The sequence below is a fragment of the Pseudorca crassidens genome, chromosome 1, assembly GCF_039906515.1.
Source record: "Pseudorca crassidens isolate mPseCra1 chromosome 1, mPseCra1.hap1, whole genome shotgun sequence".
Lineage (NCBI taxonomy): Eukaryota > Metazoa > Chordata > Mammalia > Artiodactyla > Delphinidae > Pseudorca > Pseudorca crassidens.
This window is the reverse complement of record NC_090296.1, coordinates 33,008,653-33,024,350: the sequence shown is the minus strand read 5'-3', so window position 1 is coordinate 33,024,350 and position 15,698 is coordinate 33,008,653. Positions and strand designations below refer to the sequence as shown.

Below are 15,698 nucleotides of genomic sequence, written 5' to 3'. Positions count from 1 at the left end.
GCTGGAATGCTGGCTGTCTGCAGGCAGAAGTCTCCGAGTCTGCCAGGACTGGGTCCAGGAGTGGGGTGTGGGGAGGAGAGATTCCCTGAGAAGCAAGAGCTGGGGACTTTTTAAGCATTTAATCAGTCCACGTTGTAAGAGGTGTCAGCCCTTCTGGACACAAGCTCCATCAGGTATTTGTTCAGGGCCTTCAATGTGCCCAGGCTGGTGAAGGTGGGTTCTCTGTTCTTTTGAGCTGCTCACGATACCCTGGAGAGGTAAGACCGACTCCCACGTAGCAATGGCGAACAAAATGGTATGTAACTGTGGGCTAGGTTGTGTAGTCTTGGGCACTTTAGTTCAGAGAAAGGAAATTCCTGTAGAAGAAAGCACTAAGACCAGGCCTTGCACTATGGGAGGGGTTTGAGTTGATGGAGGGAAAGGAAGGATATTGAGAGGAGGGGAAGAAGGAGCTGAGAAGAGCCAGAAGGCCCATCTGAGGCCATGAGTGTGGGTGAATAAGGCCAGTATGGGTAGCCTAGTGGGACTTGACGTTGGAGAAATGGGACAGACCGAATTGTGGAGAGCCTGGCGTATCCAGGAGAAACACAGACTTATATAGAAAGAAATTGGCAGACTTTCAAAGATTCTGAGAAGAGAGCATCATTAGGAAAAATGTGGTTTGGGGGAATACTAGCTCATCAGGGTGAGTTAGAATATGCCTCCAGGTGGGCAGTAGGAGAACCCCAGCTCCATCCACAGTTCTTGGAAGGAAGTTGTACTTGGGTCCTAGGAGGGAGGGGTGGCCTGGTAGAAGGCTTCTGTCTTGAGTGAGCACGGTCCCACAGTGCCTGTGGCCTCTGGCCTCCTGCAGCTCTCCCTGGCAGGACACAGCAACTCAGGCCATGAGGTTAGTGCTGGCTGAGTAGGACCAGCCACTAGGTGCCAGCTCGAGTTGAGCTTTGACCAGGCCCACCGTGGAGCTGTGATGTGCCCTGGTGGGCCCAGTGGAGCCAGGCACAAGGTGCAGTGAGTTCCATCCCTCCAGCTGGTCATTTTAGGATGTGATTGACCAGGGACGATTGCTCAGATCCAGGTGACACAAGTCACCTCATGCCTAATCAGGAGTTGAAAGAGTGCTGTTTCTAATATCCTTGCCAGTGCTGAGTACTATTACCGTCCCCTGTGCCTTGCACTCCCTTAACAACTTTAAATAAGGAATTTGGGTAACTTTGGTCAAAGAGTATCAGTCAGAAAGTGCTCTTTTTTAAAAAAAATTATTTATTTATTTTTGGCTGCGCTGGGTCTTCATTGCTGCGCGTGGACCTTCTCTAGTTGTGGCGAGCGGGGGCTACTCTTCGTTGCGGTGCGCGGACTTCTCATTGTGGTGGCTTCTCTTGTTGCGGAGCACAGGCTCTAGGCACACGGGCTTTGGTAGTTGTGGCACATGGGCTCAGTAGTTGTGGCTCGCGGGCTCTAGAGCGCAGGCTCAGTAGTTGTGGCGCATGGGCTTAGTTGCTCCGCGGCATGTGGGATCTTCCCGGACCAGGGCTTGAACCTGTGTCTCTTGCATTGGTGGGCGGATTCTTAGCCACTGCGCCACCAGGGAAGCCCAGAAAGTGCTCTTCTTAATCGACTGTCTAGTAGCTGCTCTTTGAGAAAAATGGAAATTGAGAAAATAAATTTTTGTTGACAGAGTTTGTATCGGTGGGGACAAACAAGCATAAACACGTTTTGCATATCACAAGATCTATTAATTTCCAGTAGAAAGAGGGAAAAGTAAATGATTGCCAAGGGAGGTACTGCCCAGTTCGCCTAAGTCAGAAAAGGAATCACAGTTTCCGTACCAGCTGCTGGGCCTGGGCCTGGCCTGCCACTCCCAGCTGACCCACCCCAAGCTCCCCAGCACGGACGCACAGCATGGCCAGGGCTGATGTCAAGTTTGCAGCCCTGGGAAGTGAGCATTTCCTCTTTGGGGATCATCCCAGCCTGTCACCAGGCCAGGATGTAGGCCAGGCAGAGGCTCCGCTGCCAGCCTTGGTTCTCTCCACGGAGGGCTTTGGGGCCCTGGTGCAGGGGAGGTGCCGGGGCTTAGCCTAGAGCCTTGAAACTTCAGCTTTTACCTCATGTAAAAGGACCAGTGCTTTCTTCCCCTTTTTGTGAAAACTAAGGCCCCAGATACTCTGTTTGGATTGCTGGTTAGATAAACTGCTGAAACCATTCTGAGTAATCACTTTGTTACAGTTGAGTAACAGGGTGGTCCCTAAAGCGAGGTTTGACTTTAGTGGCCCGGCCCACATTTGCAGAAGGCCCAGCTGTCTTTGCGTTTGTTTTTCTCCGTCCCTCTGAGAGGTGAGGCTAGCTGGGAAAATTGAGGGGATTGTTGGGGAGAAAGGAGGAGGCCCAGAGTTCAGAATCAGTTGCTCTGCAACTTCTGTGCTGTCTTGGGGTGTATGGTTTCATTTGGTTTTGTACAAGGGCTGCGAGTACAAATGGCCTAGCCCCAAAGGACTGCCCACCCATTTGTGTGGAGTCTTTGAAGCACCTGGATTCTGTCTCCCATAGGCCAAGTTGCTCCCGGCAGTGGGGAAGGAACTATTGTTCTGCTAACGTTATTTCACTGCAAGGTCTGGCTGGAGGCATCTGGGATCCCTGATTGCGCGTGTGACAAGACCTTTTCCATCAACAAGGCAAAGAGGCTGTGTGACAAGACCTTTTCCATCAACAAGGCAAAGAGGCTGCGGAAACCCAGGATGAGCTGTCATCCTGAGTAGCAGGCCTGTGGCAGGTGCTGACTAGCTTGACTTCCCTTGGTGCTGTGCAAACCTCTGCACCCTGGCTGCAGTCCTGGCTTCTTTGTGAAGTGCAGGTGTGTGTGTTGCTGAGTGCCCGTGATCCTTGGACACATTCCTCATTTGTGTCTGGGCCTACCTAAGAATGTATTTTCTTCAGGTTCACCAAAATGATTCCGGGCCTTGGGGGCTGGGGGAGCGAGGGGCGAGGGGTCCACATTGGATGCCTCGTGAGGTACTTCTGAAGCAGTGCTGAGCAGTCAGCTTGTAAACATTTGTCTTAGGAACAACCTGTACTTTGGCGCATTGTAAGTCGACACCCCACTCACCTTTGGGTAATGAGTCTGGACTTTGGTGCAGCAGCTGAGAAGGAACCTCTGGGTGGTGGGTCTGCGGTGTGGCTGCCTGCCGGTCTGCAGCACACGCTGAGCAGCCTCGCTGACTCCACCTGTGCAGCCGTGTGCGCTGTAGCAGTAACTTGAAGTTTTGGACATTTATGCTCTAAGGGTGGTTGAAAGTGGGAAAATGACATCACTGATGGTAGTTAGAAGAAGGGTGGGACTTCTAAAGTTGATACAGTAGAGGAAACGATTCTGAAACTCAGTGAGCATGCCAGAAGTAGGGAATCATTAGTGTCAGTTGAACGCTTGCTGACTCTTAAGTCAACAGCCCTGCTCAGTTATGAAGAGGAAAAAAACACAGTTAAAGAATAGTGTAAAAAAATGCCCAAATTATGTTGTCCAAGAGTGTAAAAGGCAGAGTATTTTACCATCTTGTTTGGCTTTCTGAGAACACAACTTCCTTATAATATGTAAAGCTATTATTTAACTTTGGTGGGGGGGTCTTTTCAGGGAAATGGGGAGGGACTATCTAAAACCAGGTTCTGCAGTGACCAAGAATTGTGCAAAAACAAAACCCTTTTTTTAAATTAAAAAATATATATATTTAATTTGTTTTGGCTGCACTGGGTCTTAGTTGTGGCACGCAGAATCTTTAGTTGAGGCATGCATGAGGGATCTAGTTTCCCGACCAGGGGTTGAACCCAGGCCCCCTGCATTGGGAGTGTGGAGTCTTAGCCACTGGACCACCAGGGAAGTCCCACAAAACCCTTTCTGTAAATGTGCAGGGCCCTTCTGGGACTGAGTGTCCTTTGGAACACAGGCCATATTGATCTGCTCTCTTGGTGCACCGAGGCCCTTCCCCTTGCATTGTACTCATGTATATGCTAGTTTCTGTCATCTTTTTTTCTATTTAGATACTTTTAACCTATGATTTTTAAGCTGTCAGATGGGCTTTATTTATTTAAAAGGATAAGCTGCTCAAACATTGCTAGCCTTCTCTAACTGGGAAAGCCCCACGTTTGGGGAGGTAAGAGAAAACCAACCACCAAAAATAAACCAGCTCCTAGACTGTGAACTTTTTTATATTCTCCAGTCTCAGTCCCCGACTTTGTGGGTATAGAGTTTTATTATGTGTGTACTTTAAACAACTAAGTTTTTAAGAAACAATAACCGACCTCCCACACCAGGGTACCAGTATAATGGAAAGAGAAAAATCCCTTTAATTGTAGCAGTGCTGCGGGCTTCTCCCATGCCTGGCTGGCCACGGCATGGAGTTGATAAGCATACAGTGTCTCTCGTACTTGCCATTACAACATGTTAATTACGAGAATTCAGCTGTGGCACCAGCTGGGGATGTCTGGCTTTGTGGAAGCTTGCAATTAGATGCTTTATTTTCTATTTTCTTTTTCCCCTTTCAACTTTGGTGGAATGCCTTTGAGTAGGGGCTTTTAGTCTCAGCAGTATAAATACTTTAATGTGCCTAATTATGTAATCATACAATTACACTCCTCTGTGTACACACACATCATTTTATGGATTCTTATCCCCCTTTCCAGTACATGGAACATCCAGCCCGCTTTTTGGTTGGTATGGTGGAGTCAGACTCCTCCGTGCATTGGGCAGGAAGAAGGGGAGGGCCAGAGGCAGTTAGGGGTTTTCCTCTGATTATGTCCCTCTGCTCCCTCTCGCCTTGACCCTCTCACTGATGAGTCCTTTATCTCTCAAATAATTAATGTCTCAGTAGTTTCCTAGCAAAGTCAAGGTAATTTAAAGGAAATTGGACTTTATAATACTGTATCTTTCCATTAATTTGCAAGTGCAGTCTTTCAAAGTGTGTAGTGTTATTTTTCCCAGTCCTCTGCTCCAGGCAGGCATAGGGCAGGAGCCTGGACACGAGAGTTCATGCGTGCAGGCACAATGGAACCCATTGATTTCCGGCATTCAGCTTGTGCAGAGAGGTCCTGTGACCCCAGCTGTTAGACCAGGACCTGGGAGCAGCTGCTTTCTGAGATCCAGTCCTTCAGGGATAGGCCATCTGCTGCCATGCGAGAGAACCCTGGGAAAGAAATTGACCACAAGATGTCTTTGTACTCCTTTTCTCCATTCTAGTCCCTCCAGTTTTTTCTGGCCCCCTTCACCTCGGCAAACTTAAGAAGCATGATGCATCTGCACTGGGAAACTCACGTGGTTTCCCCTTCTGTTCTTCTCCTGTGCCCACTCCACCGCACCAGCACGGCCAGCTCCACTGAAAAATGGTTGCCAGGGTAGGCAGGGAGACGGAGACGGCTGGCTTCTTCAGCTGGATTAGTACCGTAGAGCAGGCTTTCTTTTTATTAGTAGTAACATGACTTTGTATTTTGGGACTGGAAAGGTCCTTAAAATCTCATTTTATGGAAGAGGAACCCAAGACTTTTTCATTCCTTAGCTATGTAGTCAGGGCCCTCCCTGTTCTGGCGCCAGCCTGATTTTCTCAATTTCCAGGCATCTCCTGCTAAACCTGCTGCTTTCCACAGACACACACACACACACACACACACACACACACACACACACACACACACACACGGCCTCTTCTTGCTCCTCTGCCTTTGCTGCTCATGCCCTTATCTTCCCCCTTGCGTGTTCTTCCCCCTTCCTTTAGCCCAGTCACAATCCTATAGTCACAGTCTTTTATCCCGTGGTCACAATCCTGCTTCCCCCTAGAATTGGAGTTCTGTTATCATTTCTTTCTTCCTTTCTCATCTCTTCCTCATTGAATTAATCTTTCTTTAGAACCTCTTATTTTAGCCCATAGTGATTTCTAACATGTGTCTATTGTGATTATTTATTAGACAGTAAGCTCCCAGAGGGTAGGACCTATATCTTTGCCATCTTCCCAACCCTCCTTCTCCCATTGCCGGCTACAGTGCTTTGGTGCTTAGTAAAAACTTGTTGAAAAGGGCTTCTCTGGTGGCGCAGTAGTTGAGAGTCCGCCTGCTGATGCAGGGGACGCGGGTTCTTGCCCTGGTCCGGGAAGATCCCACATGCCGCGGAGTGGCTGGGCCTGTGAGCCATGGCTGCTGAGCCTGCGCGTCCAGAGGCTGTGCTCCACAATGGGAGAGGCCACAACAGTGAGAGGCCCGCGTACCGCAAAAAAACCCAAAAAAACAACTTGTTGAAAGAATGAATGGATACATATAATCCCTACGTGAACTCTGGGGGATAAACAGCGTAGATGTTACTATTATTATAAGGTACTTGGGCTCCTCATCTATCTCCCCAAAGAGTCTGAAGTCTCCTCAGGGACAGAACTGTGTATTATTTGCTCTTCAATTTCTAGCACCAACCTGGCACATTGGTAGGTGCTCATAGATATTTATTTGTTACATTGAGGAAGGCATTCCTATTAGGAGAGTGAAATGCAGAGAGAATAAGAATCAATGCTTGCAAATGTTTTTTACCTCTCTTCTGGGTGAAAGGCATTCTTTGGAATACAAAAGATTATCTCCTGAGGCACAGAATGGGTGAGGCTGCAGCAGGCAACAGTCTTCTGACCAGGAATCTCGATTGGTCAGTCAAAAGTGGCTTGCCAGGGTCAGGGGTCCAAAGACGGAGAGAGGCCAGGGGAGGTAACAGGAGCGTGGGCCTCAGTGTGACAAATAAAAGCATGGTTGAGACTCTGTCTCCAAAGCTTCCGTAATCTCTTTTGGGGTCGCTCTGTTTAACGATCAAGGAGTCTTGACAGTATGTCAGAGTCAGGCTAATAAATACTCAGGCTAAAATCAAAGGGGAGGCCAGTCCCAGATGTGTGAGAAAGCACCTTGGGGGCCAGGGGCCCTGCTTTGGACCCGACAGCGGGTTTGAGTGGATTCACAGGAGGTGAGAGGCTCTCCTGTCTTCCTTGCTGCCTGGGGAGAGGAAAGGGATCTGCTAGGAGTACCCTGACTCCATCTGGTCCAGAAATTTAGAAAGATCCACAAGTTGAAAGTAGGGAAGAACAAACAAACCTCTGGGCGGATTTGACTCCTCACCGCCTTTGGTCAGCTAATGATAGCGCAGGCTGATAAGTTCCCCTTCTAAGAGATGCAGAGGAAACCAAGAAGGCCTGACAAGCTCCTTTTCCTGTGCTGGTTATGTGAGACGGGGTGGTTTAAACAGATGAAGTGTTTAAAGAAGAGAATCCCATCCCCCACAGGACGGAGAAGACTCTCCAGATGAGTGGACTCTGTAACTTTTGACTGTATCTTCCCATGGTCCATTTGTCACAGTGTTCCTTATACTTGTTGGTTCAGAGGTGATAAAGACAAGACCCCTAGCCCTAGCTTCATTCCCCATGCCACCCACCCCCCTCCAAAAGAACAGCTTTTCCCTTTTATTATTTCCTTTAGTCTCGTGGTAGGGTCAGCCTGACACAAGCCCCTACAGAATATACAGGGCTCACTTCGTGGCCTGCCTGAGACTCGTAGTCTGTTATTTGCACCTTGTCTGTCACAGGGAGACCCAGTCACATCTGTTTTTTCAGGAAAGATTATTCAGGCCTTTACCCCTCAATTACTGGTGAGTGTTTTTCAAAGAAGTGTGGTGCTTGCTGGTTTTAGGCCATCCCCCTAGCTGATTTCTGCCACCTCAGCTGATTTTTGCCACCGTCCGTGGGTAGAGTTTATCGATTGTTTCCTTTCATTCTTTGCAGTTGTGTGGGCCTCGGTAAGTAGCAGTGGCTTGTTGAGCACCCAGCATAAGCAAGACGCTGCCTGACTCACTGTTTGGAGATACACGGCAGAGGAGGCTGTTTATTTTGGGCTTTGGCAGAGCTGCCCCAGGGATCCTGTGTATTCTGGGCAGCTGGCAGAAGGGCAGCCCTCTATCTACTCTAGCTCGCATCCCTGTTCTGCATTTAGTCAGGCATCCCTCTTGGAAGGCTTGTGTTCCCAGCTGAAAATGCCCCCATACCCTCTCCCACTTGCAGCTTTGGGATCTGTACTCCTTAAAGCGCTCCATTGTTTGTAATGCTCAGAGCTTAGTGAAGGACACTGTCTTGCCTTCCCCCCACCACTTCTCTGGGAAAATGGGGCCCCACTTGAGATACGAGCTGAGTCCTCTGGGCACAGGCAAACTCACCACTCCACATTCTTCTCCAAACGAATTACTATAACATTTGTCAGATGGACCCCACCCCCATGCTATACTTCTGTAGGTCTTGGGGTAAGTTTTTCTGGTGGCATCTGTAGACCGGGAGCTTCCCTATAATGGGGGGAAAGGCAAGCCAGAGTTGGAATCCAGACTCTACTACTGGGTGGCTGTGTACCCTCAGGCCACTACTAAATTCAGAGCCTCACTTTCCTTCCTCACAGGATGGGAGAATTAATTAGGATGGCGACTTTAAAGTGCCTAGTGTAGCACCTGGTGGTAAATGTTAATTCTCTTAGTCACTTCCACCCTGTTGGGCAACAGAGATCTCTAAATTTATTTTAAATTTAAATTGGTGTTTCTTGAAGGCCTGCTGTGTGTGCCTGGCACCAGACTTGGCATGAAGCATTTCCATTAGATGGCAGAATTGGAAATGAAACCACAACTCTGAGCTTTGTACCCAAGAGTGCAACCCTGTTGTAAACTCCAAGCCCGACTCCTAAGTTAATTATCACTTGCTCATCAGTTATCCTTCTGAGGTTGGACAGTGCCTTAAGCAGCTGACTGGGGCCTTCCTCCGGAGGACCAGCCTACCTCCTCCTGGAGGTGAGGAATTCTGAGGGCGAGAGCCGACTCGTGTGCAACTTCCTTAGATGATAGGATGAAGGAGATGAGACCAGGAAGTAGCAATTGCTGATGAGGAAAAAAATAAACATCTGCTTTCTCTTAACCCTTTAACTACCACTCTCAAGGGAACACAGTATCATTTTGTTAATGCCTGTGGAATGGCCTGGCTCCCTAGCTCTGCTTGTGTCCCAACATCCTGGGGGCGGGGGCGGCAGACAATTGTGGGCGCTGCTCTGTAGGTCACTGCATTGGGTGGGGGGCTTTGGATGCTGTACAGCCCAGGCCTGGAGCAGCAGGAGAAGGCGAGTGGTCCTCCTGCCTGCCCGTTTTATAGCAGTCATACAGTTTAGGGGGAGGCCACTTGTCAGCCAAGAGCAGCCCAGTCTCTGCTGAGAAGTGGGGAAGGGGCTGGCATATTACTGAGCTGGAGGAGGAGGTAGCAAAGCAAGCCCCTCCAAAGTATTCATCCTTCTCTGCTCTCTGCCTGTCCTCTCTCCAGATATCCAGAAATTTCTGAAGCAGTCCTTTTTCTTTTCTTTGCCAGAGTCTTTGCCCTGCCCCATTCCAAAAACCAGAGGTGGGAATTGAGTTTACAATGTGAAAATAAATGTGAAGAATTTATCAGTGCCTACTGTGTGCCAGGCATGATGCAAGACAGTTTCAGGTACACAGTTTCATCTGTCCCCTCAAACACTTTACGGAGGTGGGTATTGGCTGTCAAGGAGCAAGGCTCAGAAGAGCTCAGGCAGTTGACAGGGTTGCAGGGCAGGCCCCTAGGTCAAACCCAGATTCATCCATCAGACCGTGCTCTGACTCTTTGTGGCCCTGATCCTGGTTGGCTGGGAGAATATTTTCACTGGTAGATGCCAACTTAGAGAACATGAGATGTACTATGCAGAGGGAGTCTCTGCTGTAAAACCGTGCAGCTCAGATTGGGACTTGAACCCATGTGCCAGGACTCGAACCCAGCCTAAAGCGAGATTGGGACTTGAACTCACCGTCTTTTAACTGAGATCACACACCTGGTTTCAGGACTTAACGAAGCTCAGGTTCTTGATGTCTCGTTGCAGAAAGAATTCAGTGAGAGACAAAGTGATGGGTAAGAAGTGGATTTATTTAGAGAGAAACACACTCCACAGACAGAGAGTGGGCCATCTCAGAAGGCGAGAGGCTCTGGAAATATGGGGTGGTTAGTTTTTATGGGTGGGGTAATTTCATAGGCTAATGAGTGGGAGGATTATTCCAACTATTTCTGGGGGAAGGGGCGGGGATTTCCAGGAATTGGGCCACCGCCCACTTTTTGACCTATTATGGTTGGCCTCAGGACTGTCATGGCGCTAGTGGGTGTTACCATTTAGCTAATGCATTACAATGAGCGTATAATGGGGCTCAAGGTCCACTGGAAGTGGCATCGTGGATCTGGTTAGTTCTAACCAGTTTTGTCTTGTCCTGTGGCTGTGCCATTCTTTTAAAGGTTGTGCCCTGCCCCCTTCCCTCCTGTTTCAGCTGTTACCTGCTCCTGACTTACCTCAAATCGGAAACCATGTGACCCTTTGCATTTACAAACAAGGTAGTGCCTTGAAATGTGGGCAAAATTTTCCAAGTCAAGTCAGTTTTCTACTAAGCGTCTACTCTCTGCCAGATTCTGTGCCGAGTTCTGGGAATACAAGAATCAGAACAGGAAGGAGAACAGATGCTTGCCCTACAGCTTGGGTAGGTGGGTGGGTTCATGGAGAGGTGGGGGAAGGACTGACCTGTGAGAAAATAATTGCAGAGACGGCAATACAGTGATGTTTATAGAGAGGTGTGAAGATGCTAGGGGAAAACAGAGGAGGAGTGATAAGCTGCTGTTTATTGAGCACTTGGAGTGTGACAGGCCCTTCACCGGGTACCTTACCTGCATGATTGTGATGAATCTGCACAGCGCCCCTGTGAGGTACATACCTTTAGTGTCCCCATCTTACAAATGAGGGAACTGGCGCGTGGGAAGATCCCCCTGAGCCCACGTGGTGGGAGACTGTCAGAGCGGTACACACCCCGGGTGCTCTCACTGTAGGCGCAGGCTGGTAATCTCTACCCTGTGCTGCTGAGTTCTCTTTGGGACAGTGTCCTGGAGCAGGCGACCTTGGAACTGAGTCTTGAAAGATGGGCTGGGTTTCAGTTGACCCCGTTGTAGTTTCAGGTCAGGGTTTCCAGGCAGAGGATTAGCACTTCTTCTTTCAGAATGACTAGGGACTTTGATGGCTACTTCCAGGTGACAAGAGTTTTTATGTTTGGGGCAGGGTTCAATAAAGAAAATGTTCTTCCTTCTTGTGGGCTCTGACCTGCTGGCTGGCATGTCCCCTCTCCTGTGAGGTCGGGGGAGTGAGGGACTCAGGCCTAAGACAAGAGGGACAGGCTCTGAAGCCGGACCCACTTGTGAGCTGCCGGGCCCCCGGAGCAGGGCTTGGGCTGGGCCCCTCTCAGGCAGGTGGTGCTAGGGGCCTGCGAGGAGCTGTGGGGACAGCCTAAGCCGTGGTGGCTTCTGCCACTGAGCCTCCACCCCGGCTCCAGGGCCACACCCTGGGAAGGGCTTGAGCACCCTGCAGCTGGCCCTCCTCCCGGCATGTGGAAAGTTCTCATGAGAAAAGGGATCCTGGCAGGACAATGGGCTTCCTGTCTGACTGCTAGGAAGATTTGTCTTAGAGGAGAGGAAGGTTGCAAATGGCATGAGAAATCCTCTCTTCCCTCTCGCTGCAGCCTGTTTTAGACTTTTGACTATTTGAGTGGGGTCAGGAAGGCAGAAAGCCAGGGAAAGCCATGGACAGAAGCAGCCCTTGGTTCTCTCTTGAGTTAACTGACCTCCGCCTGCCTGGTTCTCTGACCTCACCACGTGCCCAGGGTAGGAATCTGCCCTGATGCTGGCTGCAGGAGCCTCTGCACAGACAGGATGGTTTTCCTGGAGCCTCTCACACCCTGTGCTCAGTTCAAAACTGCGGTGGCTGTAGGACTTTTATGAAGGAATCTCGGGAGGTGGTGAGGCTGGCCGTCCACCCAGCTTACACAGATTTGCCAGTGGCAGGCTCGGAGGCCATCTGGTTCAGTGCCTGTGTGTACTGAAACTGAGTCCCAGAGAGACCAGTGTCCACGGGCAGCACTCAGATTTGTCTTTGTCACTGGGCTCCTCTCTCTGTGGCTCCCCTTCCAAGATGCGGGTGTGGGAGGAGAAGCTGGGCTCAGCACCCTTGCTGCTGCCCAGGGAGTGCCGTGGAGTGGGCCCCACCCCTCCTGGCTTCAAATCCTGACTCTGCCTCTTACCTGCTGGGTGACCTTGAGCAAGTTTCTTAACTTCTCTCACTCAATTTGCTTCCCTGTATAATGTTATAATAATGTTTCTTACAGGGTTTCTGTGAAGTTGAAATGAGGTAAACATGTAAAGTGCCTAGACTGGTACTTGGCATATAGTCGATGGTCAGTGACTAGGAGCTGTAATTACTGAGATTTCTAAGGGAGACCTCAGAAGGAACCTTTAGACTGTAGTCAGATGTGATTCCCCATCCCCCCTTGCATTTGTCTGGAATGCCCAGTACCAACTTTCTGGGGAGGTTTTCTTGAGGAGAATCATCTCCCCTTTGAACTAGCAAGCTCACACCTTTCACAGAGTAGCTAGATGTTCCAAAGGCCCTAGGCCTAGTCCATCGGGGGATGAGCCGCAGAATGAAGCCTGGTGTCCTGCCCTCCTCTGCAGGCCCACCTTGGCTTCGTGGTCAGGCCTGCAGCTCAGGAGCCAGAGCGCCTGTTGAGTCATCTAGAGATGTGTGGCTTGGAGCATTGTTCTTACTATAAAATGGAGAAGATATAGCACCTGCTTCGTGTAAAGAGAGAGTTCAGAAGAGTGCCTGGCACATGTAATAATGCTGTTTGCAATAATTATTATTTTCCTTGTCTTACGTGCAAAAAGAAATCTGCACGTTTGAAATCTGCACTTTTTCTTTTCTTTTCTTTGCTGTTTTTGCCTTGCTTTTTTCTCTGGTTCTCTCTGTTCCTAGCAAACCATTGAGGGCTAGAAGTAGAAATTGGACCTTCATATATCAAGAAAGGGCTTTGAGAGCAAGCACATAGACAGTGCTCTAAAAAACAACCTGAAGGGACCCTCAGTGCTCCATGGTGTCTTCATCTGCTGCTAGCCTCCTGTCTCACACTCAGTTGTGTGGTCTGAACCCTTCCCACTGTTCTCAGATCCCTAGCACCTGTGCCGTCCTGTACGATGGCCACTAGCCCCAGGTGGCTATTGAGAACTTGAAATGCGACTAGTGTGGCTTGAGATGTGCTGTAAGTGTTGACTTATTATGAAAAGAATATAAAATATCGCATTAATAAATTTCTATATTGATTATGCGTTGAGCGATCAAAAATGTATTTTGCATATATTGGTTAAATAAAATATATTATTAAAATGAATTTCACCAGTTGTACATTTTTAATGTGGCTACTAAGAAAATTTAAAATCACCTGTGTGGCCGCATCATATTTCTGTTGGACAGTATTGTGCTAGGTGTGTGCTTTCCATCCATTCCTTCCTCCCCTTTCTCCCGTTTCTCTTTGCCTGGGCTCTCACCTTCCTCTGGTCGCCAGCGGTTCTCAGATGAACAGAAAAGATGTCCCTACCCAGAAGGTCACCCCAGGCCAACAGAAGAGCTCACCTTTGAACACTTCCTTCTTTCCTTTACATCAGAGTTGGCTGTGCGTGTGTCCGTGTCCTGTAGACTGTAAACTTTCTGAGGGCATGGTCCTGTCTCCTTTACTTCTGTGGCCCTGCTAGAGCGTCTTGTGAGGAGAGGCTCGCTCTTAACTGTTTGATGGAGTTATAGCCACACAGGGACACGTCTGATAATGCCTCAGCTGTGTCCCTGATGGCCACAGCTGCCGTGTTGGTGTGGTGAGTTTGGGAGAACCACTTCCTTCTCCCCTGAATTCCCAGGGAAGCTTTTCTCTGGCCATCCTTTGAACACCTTCACTGAGCACCTATTTCTCTGTGCTCAGTTGTGTTCTCAATGCCAGTGCACTGGTTTTGGTGTAAAACGACATTATTTCAAACCTGCAAGTGAACACCGACACAGTTTCTTAAGCCCTCAGGTGCTGTGTGTGGGAGTATAGTGTTTTCTTGATAAGTGACATCAGATGGACACCTCTTAGGTTGAGTCTTTTTAACTGTGCTAGGTGTTTACATGTCTGCTTCCTCTCCTCAAGCTGAGCTTCTCACTCCCTACGCCCCCACACCTCGTTTTAAAGGGGCTCAGGTATTTGTTCAGTTTGTTAAACTGAACACTTTGACCCCAGGGCCATTCCTGGAGCTTGTTTTGATTCCCTTGCTACGGAATCTTATAAGACTTTGTTTTGTCTTTAATTTGTCTCTTCTTCCTAAAAGTCTGGTCCCCAAAACGGCAAAAGCAAAACACATTTAGAAGTGCTGACTGGGGGTTCTTGTTGGTTTCTGCTAATGGTTTTAGGCTGCGGGGACTCTGGGGTAGAAGTATCAGCCAGATCGCCTTGCGTCTCCTCCGTCCGCACCCTCACCAGCTGGTCACATGGTCTCTCGCTCAATGACTGCTGTGCTCCAGGCACTCTGCGGGGGGCCCCCTGGAGAATTACCTCGCTGCTTCCTGTGCTCACTGGAGGCCTAAGTGGGTGTAAGAGATAACAGAAAGCGGAGAAGGAAGCTAAGGAGAGCTAATTGATTTTTTTCTGTAAAATTTCCATCTTCTGGCTTTTCTCCCTCTCTTTTTGAAATTACGCAGCTTTGCCAAATCAGATGAGTTCATTGTCTTCTTGGGACTAGGAACAGAGCTTGAAACTCCCCCTGCGGACCTGGGTTGTCCTAGAGCACGCCTGATTAAGTCAGCCTCTTGCCCAGAACAGGGGCTTCCGGAAGCCACTGAATGATTTATTTGCTCTTCCTGATGTTCTTCCCGTTCCTGTGAACCCCAGGCGTCACTGAGAGGGTCTCTCCAGCACCTGCTCTTTGCCACGGCTCTCCCACTCTGCTCTTTGATTGGGCCATATTTTTTTCCTTATGTTCTTGGCGTCTTAAAACAATCTTGCCTTTTTCTGACTTTTCCTTCTAAGGCCTCCTTATTTCTTCCTCGGACCTGGGGCAGTCCCTTTGTGACGCTGAACCTAACGTAGTGTAGTTTGTTTCCTTTGTATGATCCTCATAGACAAACATAAAAGAACTTTTGTCCAGTGTATTTCCCATGCAGGAGTTGCTCTACAGCTGACCTACCCTAAAAGCTCTCTCAACTTCTGTCCATCTTATATCAAATTCAGCTCCTCTTGTAATTCTGCCCATTGAATATAGTATAAACACCTCCTGTTGCAGCCAACGCGTCTACAAGATGGTTTCATCACAGTATTATTATTACTACTACTACTGTTATCATTATATTTTATTCATTTATTCATTCGGCCAAGCTTTCTTATGCAGCCAAGCTAACCTAGGCTACTTGCTGCTCTCTGGGCTTCATCTACACGGTCCCACTTTGGCGCATTAGCTTCAAACCACCACCTCCTTCCCTGCTGAAATCAAGCCCCATTGGAAAGGCTACTTCCTCCGCGAGTGTTCCCAGCCGTTCCCCACACAACGCTGGTCTCTCCTGCTCTGAGTTCCCTCTCTTGTGACACTAATCCCTTTCTTTGATGTGTATCAGAATAAATCTGTGTGGAGTATCTTTGGAGAGAGGCACTGACTAGGAAAGGAGAAGGGCTTACTTTCCACATTCACCCTCTTCCTTTTTGGATTTTGTACCATGTATATGTTTCCTAAGATTTTTTTTTTTTTCTATGAAGGTATTATCTGCATAACAAAGGACCCAGT

General features: G+C 48.8%; 1 protein-coding gene and 1 long non-coding RNA gene across 5 annotated transcripts in view; one reads left to right on the top strand and one right to left on the bottom strand.

The window, feature by feature from the left end:
- The window catches only part of SUSD6 (sushi domain containing 6), a 93,617-nt gene that overhangs the window by 64,389 nt on the left and 13,530 nt on the right, over positions 1 to 15,698 (top strand). The gene's annotated exons all lie outside the window — the stretch shown is intronic.
- LOC137221846 (uncharacterized) lies at positions 1,243 to 5,558 on the bottom strand. Of its 2 annotated transcripts, none has more exons than XR_010942176.1 (3): positions 5,297 to 5,558; positions 3,101 to 3,272; positions 1,243 to 1,626 (listed from the first exon to the last, which is right to left on the bottom strand). It is a non-coding gene; the product is annotated as an uncharacterized lncRNA (long non-coding RNA). The 2 variants fall into 2 exon arrangements; XR_010942173.1 differs by having other exon boundaries at positions 1,243 to 1,631; positions 5,297 to 5,557.